The following is a 16,127-nucleotide window of genomic DNA, read 5'->3' as shown; positions in this document are numbered from 1 at the left end:
GTTTATGAAGGCTGGGAAACTCTCATTTGGGCTAAAAGACATCATCCTCTTAGTTACTAGATAACATCTATTAATGTGCCATTCATTTATTTGTTTTAAATTAAACTTGGATGTCACATATAATATAGGAATATTCTGATCATGGATAAATTTAGCATTCTCTTTCAATTCTATTTTAGTTTAGTGCCGTAAAGTTTATTAGGGAGAAAAATAACTTGTCCAATTTTATTTACATTGTTGACAACTTAATTTCTTTGCCATTGTGGGGCTGAAGTCATCCTTTTCCTGCTAACTGTGGGCTAGGATCACTCGAAGCCTCTAAAGGGCGCCCCTCTCCATAGGCAGTTCACAGCATGGATTTTTGCTTTCTTCCAGGCCAGCTGGAGTTTGTCTCTCTGAATTCATTTTCCCTTCTAGCAAGAGAAAACACTCATTTAAAGAACTAATATGATTTGATGACACCCACCCAGATAATCTTCTTATTTTAAGATCAAACGTGCCCTATAACATAACCTAGTCATGGAGTAAAGATGATAAATTCTATGATAAACCATGGAGTTATCATCTTTACAGATCTGGGTATTATGTAGGGCACATACACCAGAAGGAGGAAAATCTTAAGGGACATCTTAGTGTGCTGCCATTAATGATAGAATTTTAATGTAGGTGTGAGAAATGTTGTTGTTAAAGTTTGGTCTCTAAAAATTGCAGCATTTTGGGAGACGTTTGAAAGGATATGACTGACGATACAACTGAAAATTGAGAATGTAAGGACTGATAGGAATATGAAATGTGAGGGCCTTATCATCTGCTCTGTTTTCGTGTTTGATTTGGAGGCACCTTTGTAATAACATAGCCAATGTCAGATATTTATCATAGTATTTATTTCAATAATGGGAGCTCACTTTTTTTCATAAATTAGTACTGTATTGCACAGGCCATTTATATTAAATCAATCTTTGTCAACAACTTCCTCAATTTCATCTTTTACTAAAAGCAGTCAGTGTTTGCAACTCTGCAAGTCACACAAATTCTGGAATCTCTTTTCATATTTCATGTCTTCTAACAAACTAGCCCATTCTTGCATGAGCCCATTATTGTCTTGTAACATCTTGCCAAATATATCCACTAAAAACCAATACATACTATTAACCTTATTTTTTCCCCAAGATCTTTCCCTATCATTAGAAGTTCATTGGGATTTTGATTACCATGTCAAGATAATGTAGGCACAAGATAACCAAATATTTTACCCTTACATAATGTATATGAATCTATTTCTTACTTCCTATATCAGTTTCTTATCACCTACAAACTGACCCCTAAATCACTACCATATTTATCAGATTTTTGCTTTTCTTACAACCACTACTTGAAGTGAATTCTACACTCATTTTACATGACCATTGTCAGTGAGGTTCTCTTCATCACACAGGGTGCTAGACGGTTCCTACCATCTCTTCTTGATTAAGGACACCCACTAATATATGGAAATACTTCTATATTAATATCCTAAATTTTATAGTGGTGGGAAAAGTTGAGAGATTATTTCTTTATTTAAATATCTATATTTCAGGTTCTAGGTTTCTGATTTTGGGGACTGATGTCAAAACTTTTCAATGCAAAGTTTTTGCACATATGTTCCTCAAGTTATCTTCATCATCACAATCTTATGATCTTTTGTATTAAATGTGCAGATTATTTGGCACTTCCCCAATAATATTGAATTAAATTTGTTGGCATGGATTCCTGAGACACTGCATTTAAGAAAACTTTTATTGAAATATAGTTGATTTACAATGTATTAGTTTCAGGTGTACAGCAAAGTGATTTGGTGTATATATATATATATATATATATATATATATATATATATATATCCTTTTTTTTTTTACATTCTCTTCCATTATATGTTATTACAAGATACTGAGTATAGTTCCCTGTGCTGTACAGTAGGTCCTTGTGGGTTATCTATTCTATACATAGTAGTGGGACACTGCATTTTGACAGCATTATCATGAATTAATTCATTCACAAACTTTAGGACAACTGTTGGATCTTCTTGGATCAAACATATGTAAGCTATGACTAGAGCTGGTGGAAAGTATATTGTTACAACCACTTTGGAAGTTGGTTTAGTATTATCTATTAAAACTGAACATACACATAACTTATGACATATGCACTCCATTCCTAGGCATATCCTCAACATAGTTATACAGACTATAAATAGCACACTTTCAATCAGCAGAGGACAAATTAATTAATTGTGGTGTATTGTTTTTGGAGTAATCTATGGAAATGAAAATGAATAAAGTACTGCTACAAGCAACATCAGGTCTCTTGTAAAAATATAATTTGAGAAAGAGTAACCAGACATGAATTAAAACTGTATCATCTCATTTATATAAATTTCAAGAGCAGGCAGAACTAATTCATGGTACTATGAATCGAGATAGGGGTTACCTTTGGGGAGAGGTGTTTGGTTGATGAAGAGGAGGCATGAGCGTGGCTGTTTCTAAGTGGTTCTATTGTATTTCTTGATATTGATTGTGGTTCAATTCCTGAAAGCCCATTGAGCTTTATGCTTTTATTTAGGCAATTTTTTCCAGTATACATTTTGTGTTTCAATATAATTGTAATGATAGGATATAAAACAAAATGAACACTTGAGACCAGAATATCTACTTAAAACTATTGATTTCCCAGTCTGAGATGAAGACTTATTCTAAGGCCACTGTTATTATGAAATTTAAACAAGTTGTTTATCTGCCTAAGCCTTAGTTTCTGATCTATAAGATGCTATTTATAATCCATCCTTTGATTTAGTACAATATAAAATTAAATTATGTAATCTATGAGGGGAGCTTTGTGTATTAATTATCTGCTTTTCAGGGATCCCACAATTCCTCACTGTCAGAGCTCCACCCCAGCAACACTCCCAACACAAAGAAATACTTCTTGGAGTAGATGATATTCAAGGCTATTAATTGGGTCAATATGCCATAGAGTTTGAACTTTACATGTGACATGTAAGGACTTCTTGTTGAAGTGTACTCTGTTTTACTCTCTTGTTCCCAAATGGATGTACTGTTAAAAAGGATTATGCCTAGGATTTCTTGGAAACTATCCTTATTTTAGAAAGGTCTGCAGTGAGGAGATTAGGTCAGCCATTCTCTGAGTTGAAGGTGAATCTCCAATCCCTCTTTTGATTTTCTTTAGAGATGTCGTTGGGCACATGTCCCTTTGCAACTAATGTTACAGTTACTGTCAAATTGATGTGGTGCTACTGGCAAAGGGAGAAGAAACTGCTAAGGTTGGCCTTGAGCCTAAGCAAAAGAAACCTTTAACTCAGCCCAATCTTGCACACCAGGGATTTAGAGTGCATTTTATCAGCAAACTGAAAAGAATATGGCCTGATGTTCTTTATCTGTGAATGTTTATATAGTTTTTAAAAACCTGAACAAAATTTTGGTTTTATGATCATGAATCTGGTCCAATCCACTAACCACATAAGGATTTATGGTATTATACTATACAAACATATATTTCTGATAGACACATACAAATTCATACATTTTTATAATACAACAAAACAGAATCAGCAGTGGTGGGGATTGTGGTGGTGGGATGAATAGGGAGATTGGGATTGACATATATACACTAGTATGTATACAATAGATAACTAATAAGAGCCTGCTGTATAAAAACAAAACAAAACAAACAAAACAGAATCATCACACATACTTACAGACTGAATTTAACTATGTTTTTGAGTATTAGTTTTCAAATTGTTCTTCCCAGATCCTGAATTACTGAACGATATGACCCAAATTAGGTGGGAATTCCCAAAGTTCCGACTAAAGTGGTCTTTTCTTTCCTTAATCCACCCAATGGAATAGTAGCACTTGATAGTTTTTATATACTATACTTCTATAGAAGATTTGCTTCAAGAAAATATGCTAGTAATACAAAAAATTTTAAAGTACTCTTTTGAAATAACACTTTTCTAAATAGAAGTTTAGTATCATTTAATATATTTTTTAATGCTTTGGACTACAATAAGGCTCTCATATAAATAAGAAATGATTGTAATACATTTAATTCTAAGTAGATGTTTCTTGAATGATATTTTATGTACCTACACTATCAGATATTCTGATCCTACTGCCCTGTTATAATGATTCATTAGAATGTTTTCCATAATTCATTAAAAAACTAAGGTTGAACTTATGTGTAGAAAGCTTGATAGCTTATAAATTTGAAGCAGAAGGTTCTAAGCTTGTTTACATATAAGCACATTATAATTATCCATTTAAAATATTCTGATAACATTCAACTAAAAAAAATGGAAAGCAGTCATTGATAAAATAGATTTCTGTCATTTTCTAAAGTTACTCATGTCTCATTTGTGCTGTCCATCCTTTTCTCTCTATTAATTCCCTTGAGAGACCTTATCCTTTGAAAAGAGTTAATATAACTCAACTCCCTCTATCTGCTTATGTTCCAAATTCTTTCATTTAAAAAAATTTTTTTACAGGAAAAAAATGCAATGGAAGAGATCAAGGAAGGAATGATTGATAACTACCTGTAAAGTTTTAAAAAGTTTAGTGCATAAAAATGATTTTTACGGGCTTCCCTGGTGGCGCAGTGGTTGAGAGTCCGCCTGCCGATGCAGGGGACACGGGTTCGTGCCCCGGTGCGGGAAGATCCCACATGCCGCGGAGCGGCTGGGCCCGTGAGCCATGGCGGCTGAGCCTGCGCGTCCGGAGCCTGTGCTCCGCAACGGGAGAGGCCCACGTACCGAAAAAAAAAAATGATTTTTACAGAATTAAAAAATATAACTATTAATGTAAAAAGGTGTTATCTTTATTACATATCATATAAAGTGTTGTCACAAACAAATTCATAAATGGAAAACTGCTGTGCCTTTGTTTTAAAATTAAAAGGAAAAATTGCCTGTGCCAATAATTTAAGTAGAATCATTTCTTGGACTCACAGAAAAATATCCTGACATGCTATTGTAGTGCCTCAGTATTAAGCAGTTTTAGTTGTTTAGGAACATATTCTTACCTAGGAAGCAGAACAACTCAATAACAAATTTTACTCCCAATTGTCAGACCATGATTTTCACTATTTCACAAATTGATTTGTAGGATTTATTGGTTTATTCAACAAATATACATTGGGGCCCTACAAGTTTCAGAGATTGTGATAGAGTAAAGAGCAAAAAGAAACACACTGTGAGCAAAGGACCTGGGCAACATGAGGTCTAGTAAACATACAAGCAATACAATAATAATGATTGCTAAACTTCTTGAGTTTTGAAAATGTAAGAAATATTTGGAATAAGATTATATTATATACACTCAGAACCTTAAAATTCAGTACTTAGTCTAAAAGACCAGCTGATACTTTTCCCCTTGTTATTTGACAGTATTAACATCCAGGGTTCATTTCTTTATTGCATTTATATATGAGAAAAGGGAGACCTGAAAATGAATATAAATTTAATGATTATTTACAAGCCAAGAAGTGACTCAAGGTAATAGAAAAGACATGGAAGAGCACAAATTGAATGTAGAAAATACACACTTGCAAGCACACATACACAGTCATATGATGATCAAGTATTCATTAATGGAAGCAAAGATATTATAGGAAAATACAATATATATACTATATATATGTATAAGATATATAATTATATATATACTGTATATAAATTTATGACACTTCCTTCTATGTATCCTAACGCATAAAAATGTTGACATACTTCTTTATCTGCTCTAAATTTATAAAATCAAGCTATTCATTCCTTTATGTTAATTGGTTAATAGTTTATACACATATCATCATGTTATATGTGTATTAGAAACAATACAAATGTGTAATAAAAGTGAAATAAATAAATCAATATATTTGATTGTGTCAGAGTATTGACTAATGTTTAATATTAAAATTCACATATTTAAAATTATGTAATAACAAAGAAATATGCAGTATTTTGTACCATATTTACCACATGAAACTACATTTTATTTATGGAGATCGAGACTGAATGTCAAAAATAAAATTGTTACTAACAGAAAAAGTTCAAAAATACATATTCATGTGATAACTAATTTTTGTTTTAATCTTTTCATGTATGTATTGTCTAATAGTTATGTAATGTGCATATTTATTTTATAATCAGAAAATATATTAAAATTAAAGAAATATATCTCTATAATTTCAGTAAACTTTTATGGAGTGATAACTGTTTTTCTAGAACTGTATTAAACATTGACCCTGATGAGCTATTATTCTACAAAGTTACATGAATAGAATACTTCAGTATATGTTGGAAGTACTGCATTAAGGTAAATGTAAAAAGAGAACTGGGTAATTAATCTTGTTGAAATTTATTAAGCATTATCAAATAAAAAACAAATGCAAAACTATGTTTTGGAAAGACTTTACTCAAAAGGCTACAGTCATCCCCTGATATCTGTATGGGGATTGGTTCCAGGACCTCCCCACTCCATGTATACCAAAATCCAAGGATGCCCAAGTCCCTTATATAAAATGTCCTAGTCTTTGCACATAACCTATGTGCAAACCTATCTTCCCACACACTTTAAATTATCTCTAGATTACTTATGTTGACCTAAAACAAATATACTGCCAGTTCATTCTCCAGCAAAAATGGGTTTATTAGAGATCAGCAAAGAATTGCAATTTGGGGTGTGCCACCATGGTGAACTCTTTTATAGAGGAGAGGAAGGAAGTTGGGAGAGCTATAGTAAGCAAAGAGTCCATAACTTTTCATTGGCTGAGTTGTGACAGTCTCTATTGGTGAGCTCTTGCTAGGACAGAAGATGAGTCTTTCTTCTTCCTGTTTGTCTCTGCTGTTCTAGTAGGGGGTGAGAGCTACCTCTTCTGGTCTCCCAACTCTATTTAACTGAGGTTTCTGTTTATTAATGTTTTTATGCTTATAATACCTAATACAGTATAAATGCTTTGTAAATAGTTATAAGTACAAAGTAAATGCTCTATAAATATTTGTCAACATGGCAAATTCAAATTTTGCTTCCTGCAAAATTTGCTTTTGCTTCTGGAATTTTTTTTTTTAATATTTTCAACGTGTGGTTTGTTGAATCTGCAGATGCAGAACGCACAGATATGGAAGGACAGCTGTTTTGCAATAGGGAGAATTCTCTGATGAAGAGCAAAAGGACTTTCTTAAATAGGGACACATATGCATCACTAGAAAGAACCAAAAGTTGCGAAGTGGGATGAAAGAGTGGAGAGTAGATAAGTTAGTCTTTTACTCTGAGGCCAGCCTGTTCCAGGAGAGGCTATTAAGGAGGAACTGGGTGCTGGTTCAGATTCAGGGTGGGTCAAAATTCAGGGGCCTGGAGGAAAGAGAGTAACTTAAAGTTTTGTTTTGTTTGATTGGTCAGTGGAAACAAGAAGCTTGGCTAATCATTTATGAGACAAAGAAAGGGGATTTGGAGTGTCTGTATCTGTCCATGTAATAGATAAACAGAGAGACCAGTGACATCTGTGAGTCTTACTTAAATCTTATAGTGAAAGATGGTTGCTTACAGGAAACTGTTTCCAGAACACAAACAGTTTGTGTGAGAGGATTTCTTTAACTATTGCTCTTTTTCATGATCACAGGTTTCAGCCAAAGTTCAGTAATGTCAGCAGGCTACTATGATATAGTCCCAACTGTGAAAATAAAGAAAAAAAAATCTTTGGAAACAATCAGTCTACCAGGGAAGGGAGGTATGTTAACAAGTCCTATAATTAGCTAAATGTTATAACATTTATGGAAATAATAAAATACAATTAGGTAAAAAGATGTGCATAGTTTTCATTTACACTGTTTAAGAGTTTTTGAGTTGACATTAGAGGGAGTTCATGAGGTGGGCAAATAAATTGAAAGATGTACTATGCAAAGTGAATAACATGTACTTAGGAGACACACGGGACCAACTTTAGCATGTTAAGACCGTAAGATGCATATGGGGAGAACTAAGAGACGTGGTTCAGAGAAATAGATAGGGGTCAGATCAAGACCTTGACAAGTGATTTGAATATATTCCTACAGGCAGTGGAGAACTAATGAGTATAGCCATTCATCTGAAACTTCCTCAATTAGGTCACTCTTGCCACTTATACACTTGACTGAAATTTCACTCATCCTTTTCTTTGCTCCATGTTCTTAGAAAAGGAGGGACCTTTGATGTTCACTATATAATATTGAAATGTAATTTGATCAAACACCTTTGCAGGAGGCTAAGATAACACTGGAAAAAATATAGCATTTTTACCTTTATTTCACATGACACCAGATTTCTAGAGGAATATTTAATGCTTCAAATAATTTTTTATAAATAGTGGGACAAGGTTATAGCCACCACAGTAAGCTCATAATATGATTTTTTAATATTCTCCTTAGATAGGTGAGATCATGTCACTTCTAAAGAGAAAAACTAGATTTCAAGAAACTGAATTAGAATGCTAGTAAAATCTCAGTGCCAAGGTAAAAATCCATGAGCTTCTGGAGTTTGCCCATAGGTAAGATCAACATTTCAGCAATCTTTGACTGTGTCTTTCATATATTTTATCTCATGAACAAAGATTTAAGATGGCCTTCCTTGCCATTTCTACTCACCCATTCCACAGCTATTTTCCTTCCTGTCATTAGCAGTTGTTCAAACACCCTTCCGACAATTGCTCTCTCTTAATCTTCCTGTCCCATTTTAGTTTTTCCATACTATAACATTTCTTGTTGGAAGGACTTTCTCTTTTTCCTTTTTAGTACTGTTGTTATGGGCTACAGCAATGGTTCTTAAATTTTAATGTAAGAATCTGTTAAAGAACTAATTTAAATGCAAATTATTGTACTTATCAATAAAGATTCTGAATAAGTTAGTAGTCTTAGGCCAAAGAATGTCTGTTTTTAACAGTCATTACAGATAATTTGAATACAGTGATTTCCATAGCATATTTAGAGAATCATTGTATTGATATAATGGGACAGAAATAGGCTAAAAATCAACCTAGTTAGTTCTAGATATTTCATTTTTAGAATTTGAGGTTGAAAACTTAGCAGATAGTAGAGTTTGATATTGCTTTTTTTGTATATTTTGCTTATGGTGTCCATGGGGCGTTATGTTTTAGGGAAAAATTTGTGTAATCTTGTTTTTCTACTTATCAGATAATCAGTATCTTTAGGACTGTATTGTTATTGCTCTGGTTGTTACTTTTTTCAGTGACTGAATCTGGGAAATTGACATGTGGGAGTTAAATACCCTATATAGAATAATAGGACACGTGACACCACCTTTGTAGAAGTGACATTTGTATCATCATTGAACGTTTTGTGTTTAGCAATTTGGCATCAAATACATTTTTCAAAGCAAAAGATGATCTACTTAAGACTTAAGGTAGTTATAAATTGTGTATTTTTCTTATTTTTACCTCTATTTTTATTTTCCCCTCCCTTCCTTCCTTCCTTCCTTCCTTTCTTCCTTCCTTCCTTTTGTTTTATTTTCTTTCTTTCTTTCTCAGCCATAGCTACCACAGTGACTGTCACTGCATGGATGTTCTGTAAGTATCTGTGAATGAATAATTAAATAAATAAATGACAATATCATAATTTCACATACTTAGTTAAATTATATTTTAACTCACTAAAGGGGAATAACATTAAAATACTTTTTACCAATTATTACTGTACTGGGTTGAATATTGTCCCCTAAAAACTCATGCCCTCTAGAACTTGTGAATGAGACCTTATTTGGAAACATGTTTTCTGCAGATGTAATCAAGTTAAAATGAGGTTATATTGGATTAAGGAGGACTTAAATCTGTTATGACTGGTGTCCTTATAAAAAGAAAGAAATTTGGACCCAAACACATACACACACACACACACACACACACACACACACACACAAACACAGATGGAAAACAGCCATGTGAAGATGGAGACAGAAATTGAAATAATAATACTACAAGTTAAGGAATGACAAGGATAGCCTGTAGCCAAGAGAAGCTAGGAAAGAAGCATGGAAATTATATATATATATATATATATATATATATATATATATATGTATAATTGACTTACAATATTATATTGGTTGCAGTTATACAGCATTGTCATTCAATATTTTATACATTACAAGAATCACCACAATAGGTCTAGTTACTGTCTGTCACCATACATAGTTATTGCAGTATTTTTGACTATTCCTTATGCTATACATTTCATTCCCATGACTTATTTATATTATAACTGGAAGTTTGTACCGCTTGATCTCCCTTACCTATTTCACTCATCCCCCAAACTCCTTCCAGTCTGGCAACGACCTGTTTGTTCTCTGTATGAGTCTGTTTCTGTTTTGTTATGTTTTTTCATTAAAAAAAAATATTTAGTTGCCACATATAAGTAAAATTATATAGTATTTGTTTTTCTCTGTCTGACTTATTTCACTTAGCATAATACCCACCCTGTCCATCCATGTTGCTGCAAATGGCAAGATTTCATTCTTTTTTATGACTGAGTAATATCCCATTGTGCATGTACACCATATAGTGTTTATCCACTCATCTAATGAGCATTTAGGTTGCTTCCATATCTTGGCTATTGTGAATAATGCTGCAATAAATATAGGGGTGTATATATCTTTTTGAATTAGTCTTTTTGTTTCTTCAGAAAAATACCCAGTAGTGGAATGAAGCATGGAAAATATTATTCTTTGGATTCTCAGAGAGAGTATGGCCTTTGCTGATACCTTGATTTTGGTCTTCTAGCTTCCACAACAGTAATAAAATTCATTTCTCTTGTTATAGCCCACCCCTTTGCAGTACTTTGTTACAGCAGAACTAGAAACCTAATACAATGCCAAACAATTTTTAAAAAGTAAACATAAAAAAATGATTACATTCTTAATTAAATTTTCTCTTTATTTTTGTGTTTCTAAGTAATTAAATATGCATTTCAAATATCTTCTTCCTATATATTATTCTCTCAGTCTTTACCTCTGACTCTTAAAATCTTTGTCATATACAATATCCCTGTTATTGAGTTCAAGTTCATATTGCTTGCTGAAAAACAGGTCAGCCAATAAATCAAGAGAACTCTTATTGGGTCAAAGAATATAGTAAATCCTCTACATACTAACCTTCAAGTTGTGAACTTTCAAAGGTGTGAATGTGTGTTTGCATATCCAATCACGTAAGTTAGTTCATGTGTCTGCAAGATTACTGTACTGTAAGATTAAAAATGTTTTCTTTATTTTTTGTGTTTGTTTTTCATGTATTATTTGTGTGAAAAGTATTATAAACCTATTACAGTGCAGTACTATTTAGCTGACTGTGTTAGTTAGTGTACCTAGGCTAACTTTGTTGGACTTAGGAACAAATTGGACTTACAAACGTGCTCTCGGAACAGAACTTGTTCGTATGTAGGGGACTTACCATAATGACTTTATTCAGAAAGCCAGCCGACTGAGAATATGGCGGACTACTGTCCCAAACAAACATCTTCCCTAAATTCAGAATTCAGGCTTCATTTATTCTAAAATGGAAGGGCGTGTGGCTGGTTGTTGCAGCCTTCTTAGTGCTGGCGAAACCCCAGAGGGGATGTGACTATCCTCTGTTCTTGCAGCTGTCCACTAGGTCTGGTCATAATATTCTTGTAAACTTTCAACAAGACAAATGTTATTTTCTGCCCTGCAAGTTTTTATCTCTATATAAATGAAAAGGTCAAGCCTGTGAGGCACAGCCTGGAGAAAGGGCTATTATGTATATTTCAGGCTTTAGGCAACACCCTTTTACTGTTTAAGGAGACAAAGGTGCAGGGCAAGCATGAGCAAGCACAGGTAACAGAGCACAAAGGGTACAGATAAAGGAATAGATCCAATGTGAAGTCAGGTTTGTTCTTCCCTGGTACATTCCCACATACTGTATTACTTCTATAGAGGTATAGTTTCGTAGAGATTTTATTTTAGCTTTATATTAAAATATTTGGTTAATAATCTAAGAAATAGTATATGTAACTTGTACATAGAATATGAAGTTCTACTCTTGGAACCTCTGGAAAAACACCATCATTCCAATGAATAAAGAAGGACCAGTCTTAAGAAGAGAATTGATCCACCCTGTTTCATCAAAAGTGTCAGACCACCACCAATGACAGTTTAGCATGGGAAACAGATTACTGATAAGCTCAACAAATGATTTTATCTTCTTTAGACTAGTATGCCATTTCTTTAAAATTTTAATTATAAGAATGTTAGAATTGCTCACTAGAAAATCAAGCTACAGTTTAATAGAGTTGAAAAAAGAAAAGTTCATGATTTACAGCTGGTGTGAGATTAGGCTAAGCATTTTCTAAAACGGTTCATGCAGCTCACACTGGGTTCCAAAGACAATACACTTAGTATTAATTTTAACTATATGTTTGAAGCCAGTTATTTTGAACCTCTTGTTGATAGTGCCCCTTTGTGGGACTTGAAATAGCGTAGAATAACTCATGCTGCATTGTACCCACGTGGCTTCCTACTTAAGAATTAATTGTTAACATTTTCCTTGTCCTTATGTGCATTATGCTCTAAACATAAGGACTTTTTATAATTAAGGGAAATTGCTAGTTCCCTGGCCAGCAGAGTAAATGAAAACTTGTTTTAACAATACTATAAACCCCTGTGTTTGTGCAGGAAATTACAATAATGCCCTAAAACACAATGTCAAGTTTTATTTCTATAATAATGATTTTTTTGGAGCTAATGCTTATTCAAGGAGAGCAAAACTGTGTGAATGTAATAGGCAATGAGGTTATAGCTTTATCACTTCCAGGAATCTTTTTATACATGTGATAAAGAATATTATTCAATTACTCTTCAAATAAAGTAGGTAATTATCAAAGTTTCAGTGAATTTCAATAGTCTTAATTTCCCAGGTATCAGGGGTGGGTTTAGGGGGAAGAGAAAAAATAAAGCAAGAATGAGAAGGAATATCTAAGTTATATTTTCCAAAAAATTGGCTAGATAGAAAAAAATAGCATGATTAGACTTAAATATAATATAACCATGTCAATAATTACATTAAATGTAATTCAACAACATACCACCATTAAAATACAAATTCAGACTGCATTTTTTAAAAACAAGAATTTTTTACTTGAGAAAGAATTCTAGGTTGACAAGTTTGGTTTTGTTGTCTTTGTTTTGTTTTTTATCAGCTCCTTAAGATGATTATTTCAGTGTTTTCTGGTTTATATAGTTTTGTATGGGAAGTTTTTTCTTGTTATTTTTAACTCGATTTATATTTTCATTCCTCTACTTTTAAGAGGCGATCTTTATTATTGGTTATCAGCCTTTTTTATGATTCTCCATTCAGTGATTTTCTTTATGTTTAACCTACTTGAAAATTAGTCTCATCTTTTTTTGAGGATTATTTTAGATTTTGAGGATTTTTTTTTGAGGATTATTTTATTATTTTAGATTTTGTTAAGATATGTATTATTTTTGAGGATTATTTTAGATTTTGTTAAGATATGTAGTGTTTACTTGTGTGTAGTGTTTATTTTTGATCTAGTTTAGCTTTAATACTATGGTGAGAGCTTTCTGTGATTTCTACTGAATTGTGGATCCCCTGCTGATTGCTGGGGGTGTTCACTTTGCCTCTCCAATCAGATTATTTTGAGCACAATTATCTTTTAGCCTTTTATGAGTTCCAGGGATACTCATCTCACAGTCCCTGGATACTTGTTCTTATGCCAATAGTTTTTTTCCCAATCGTTGTTTTTTTTTTTTTTTTAGCCTCATGCAAAGAGTAGGCAAGCATGGGAGCAGCCCAAAACTCAAGGGAAGGCTCTTATTTATGAATCTTTTCCTCTGCTTAGCTGCCTCTTCTCCAGTACTTTGTCCTGCAATGTTTAAACATCTTAGTAACTCCATCTCTGATCTTAGCTTAACAAGGCTGACATATTCTTTTTTTTTTTTACATCTTTATTGGAGTATAATTGCTTTACAATGGTGTGTTAGTTTCTGCTTTATAACAAAGTGAATCAGTTATACATATACATATGTTCCCATATCTCTTCCCTCTTGTGTCTGCTTCCCTCCCACCCTCCCTATCCCACCCCTCCAGGTGGTCACAAAGCACCAAGCTGATCTCCCTGTGCTATGCAGCTGCTTCCCACTAGCTATCTACCTTACGTTTGGTAGTGTATATGTGTCCATGCCTCTCTCTCGCTTTGTCACAGCTTACCCTTCCCCCACCCCATATCCTCAAGTCCATTCTCTAGTAGGTCTGTGCCTTTATTCCTGTCTTACCCCTAGGTTCTTCATGACATTTTTTTTTCTTAAATTCCATATATATGTGTTAGCATACGGTATTTGTCTTTCTCTTTCTGACTTACTTCACTCTGTATGACAGACTCTAGGTCTATCCACCTCATTACAAATAGCTCAATTTCGTTTCTTTCTTTTTTTTTATGGCTGAGTAATATTCCATTGTATATATGTGAAAAAGGCTGACATATTCTATATGCTGTTACTGTCCTCATATACATTTAGAAAATGTGTCCAGGCAGAGAATTAGGATAATCATGGAGCTCATCTCATTTAGCAACTTGTCTCACAGATCATGATCCTGAACCGCCTGCTGTTCAACATCAAAACCCATTTATTTTGTGCTCTCCCTCCCAGTTATTTAGTTGTTTATGATAAAAAGATAGTCTTGTACTTATTACAACCTCAGGACTGGAGGTTTATATTGGTTGTAGAGTTTTAATTATGAAAATCTATTTCTAAATTTTAGATTTATTAGTTTTATTACATTATATTACATTATATTACATTATAAATCACCAAAGCTATTTGTTTTAAACACCAGCTGTAAGAATATATAATTGTGAACTCCTTCCTGTTTTAAATCCCAGAAGTTAATGAACTTGACTTAAGTCATGTAACTACAAAGTTTCAATATACAAACAACTTGACTCACGTGCGTGCACTCAATCATTTTGGTATTTATCTCTCTTCCATGATATTGTGATAATTAATTTTATGTATCTAATTGACTTGGCCACTGGGGGCCCAGATAGTCAGTTAAACATTATTTCTGAGTATGTCTGTGATGGCGTTTCTGGTTGAGACTTGGTAGACTGAGCATATTGATCTTCCCAATGTGGGTGAGTCTCGTCCAATCCATTAAAGACCTGAAATAAATAAAAGGCTGAGTAAGAAAGAATTCTTTCTTCCTGACTGTCTTTGAGTAGGGACAGAGATCTTCATCTGTCTCCATACTTGGACTTGGACTACACCATCATCCCTCCTGGTTCTCAGACCCTTGGATTAAGACTGGAACTTACACCATCTCTTTTCAGGCCTTTGAACTCAGATTGGAGCTATACCATTCATTCTCGTAAGTCTCCAGCTTAAAAACTGCACAGCTTGGATTTTTCAGTCTCCATATTTGCAGAAGCCAATTCCTCACTTTAAATCTCTCTCTCTCTCTCTCTCTCTCTCTCTCTCTCTCTCTCTATATATATATATATATATATAAATATATATAAATATATATATATACATGCTTATAAAAGCAGACACTTCCTCATTAATGGCTCTAAATACCTTAAATTTCCAAATTTAGTAGTCATTTGTATTACAGTAAAACATACTTTCAGGCATATTTTGTTATGCTGCATGTAATTTACCCCTGGTAATAAACCAGAGGTATATGTACCAGTCATAATTTATTCAGTATGATTCACATTTCACATTTCCTTTGTACATATTCCTATTTTTACCAATTATATTAATTAAGAATTGTTATATGTTAATAAAAAATGTAGACTGTTTAAAAGGAGCTAATAAGTCTGGAAAAATATTACCTGGAGCTGGTCATTTAATACCTCAAGATGTACAAGTACATACAGGTCCATGAAGATAGAAACCACATCTGTGTTTTTCAAAGGTGTATTTTCATTATCTGGCCTGGGATCTGGAACATCATGTGTCCACTTAGTGCTTATTGAATGACTGAAGTTCACAAAATGCATTCCATGCACTCTTTATTGTATTGGGCATTACAATAAACATTTTATTCGTTACAAAAAA

The 16,127-nt window shown here is 33.3% G+C and overlaps 1 long non-coding RNA gene across 1 annotated transcript; it reads left to right on the top strand.

Moving 5' to 3' along the window:
* The first annotated feature begins 7,750 nt into the window (after positions 1 to 7,750).
* On the top strand, positions 7,751 to 15,427 carry LOC141277043 (uncharacterized). Its single transcript, XR_012327688.1, has 3 exons — positions 7,751 to 7,773; positions 9,565 to 9,603; positions 15,287 to 15,427. It is a non-coding gene; the product is annotated as an uncharacterized lncRNA (long non-coding RNA).
* Positions 15,428 to 16,127: the final 700 nt, after the last annotated feature.

Source organism: Tursiops truncatus, chromosome 18, assembly GCF_011762595.2.
Source record: "Tursiops truncatus isolate mTurTru1 chromosome 18, mTurTru1.mat.Y, whole genome shotgun sequence".
NCBI lineage: Eukaryota > Metazoa > Chordata > Mammalia > Artiodactyla > Delphinidae > Tursiops > Tursiops truncatus.
This window is presented reverse-complemented; position numbering and strand designations above follow the sequence as displayed.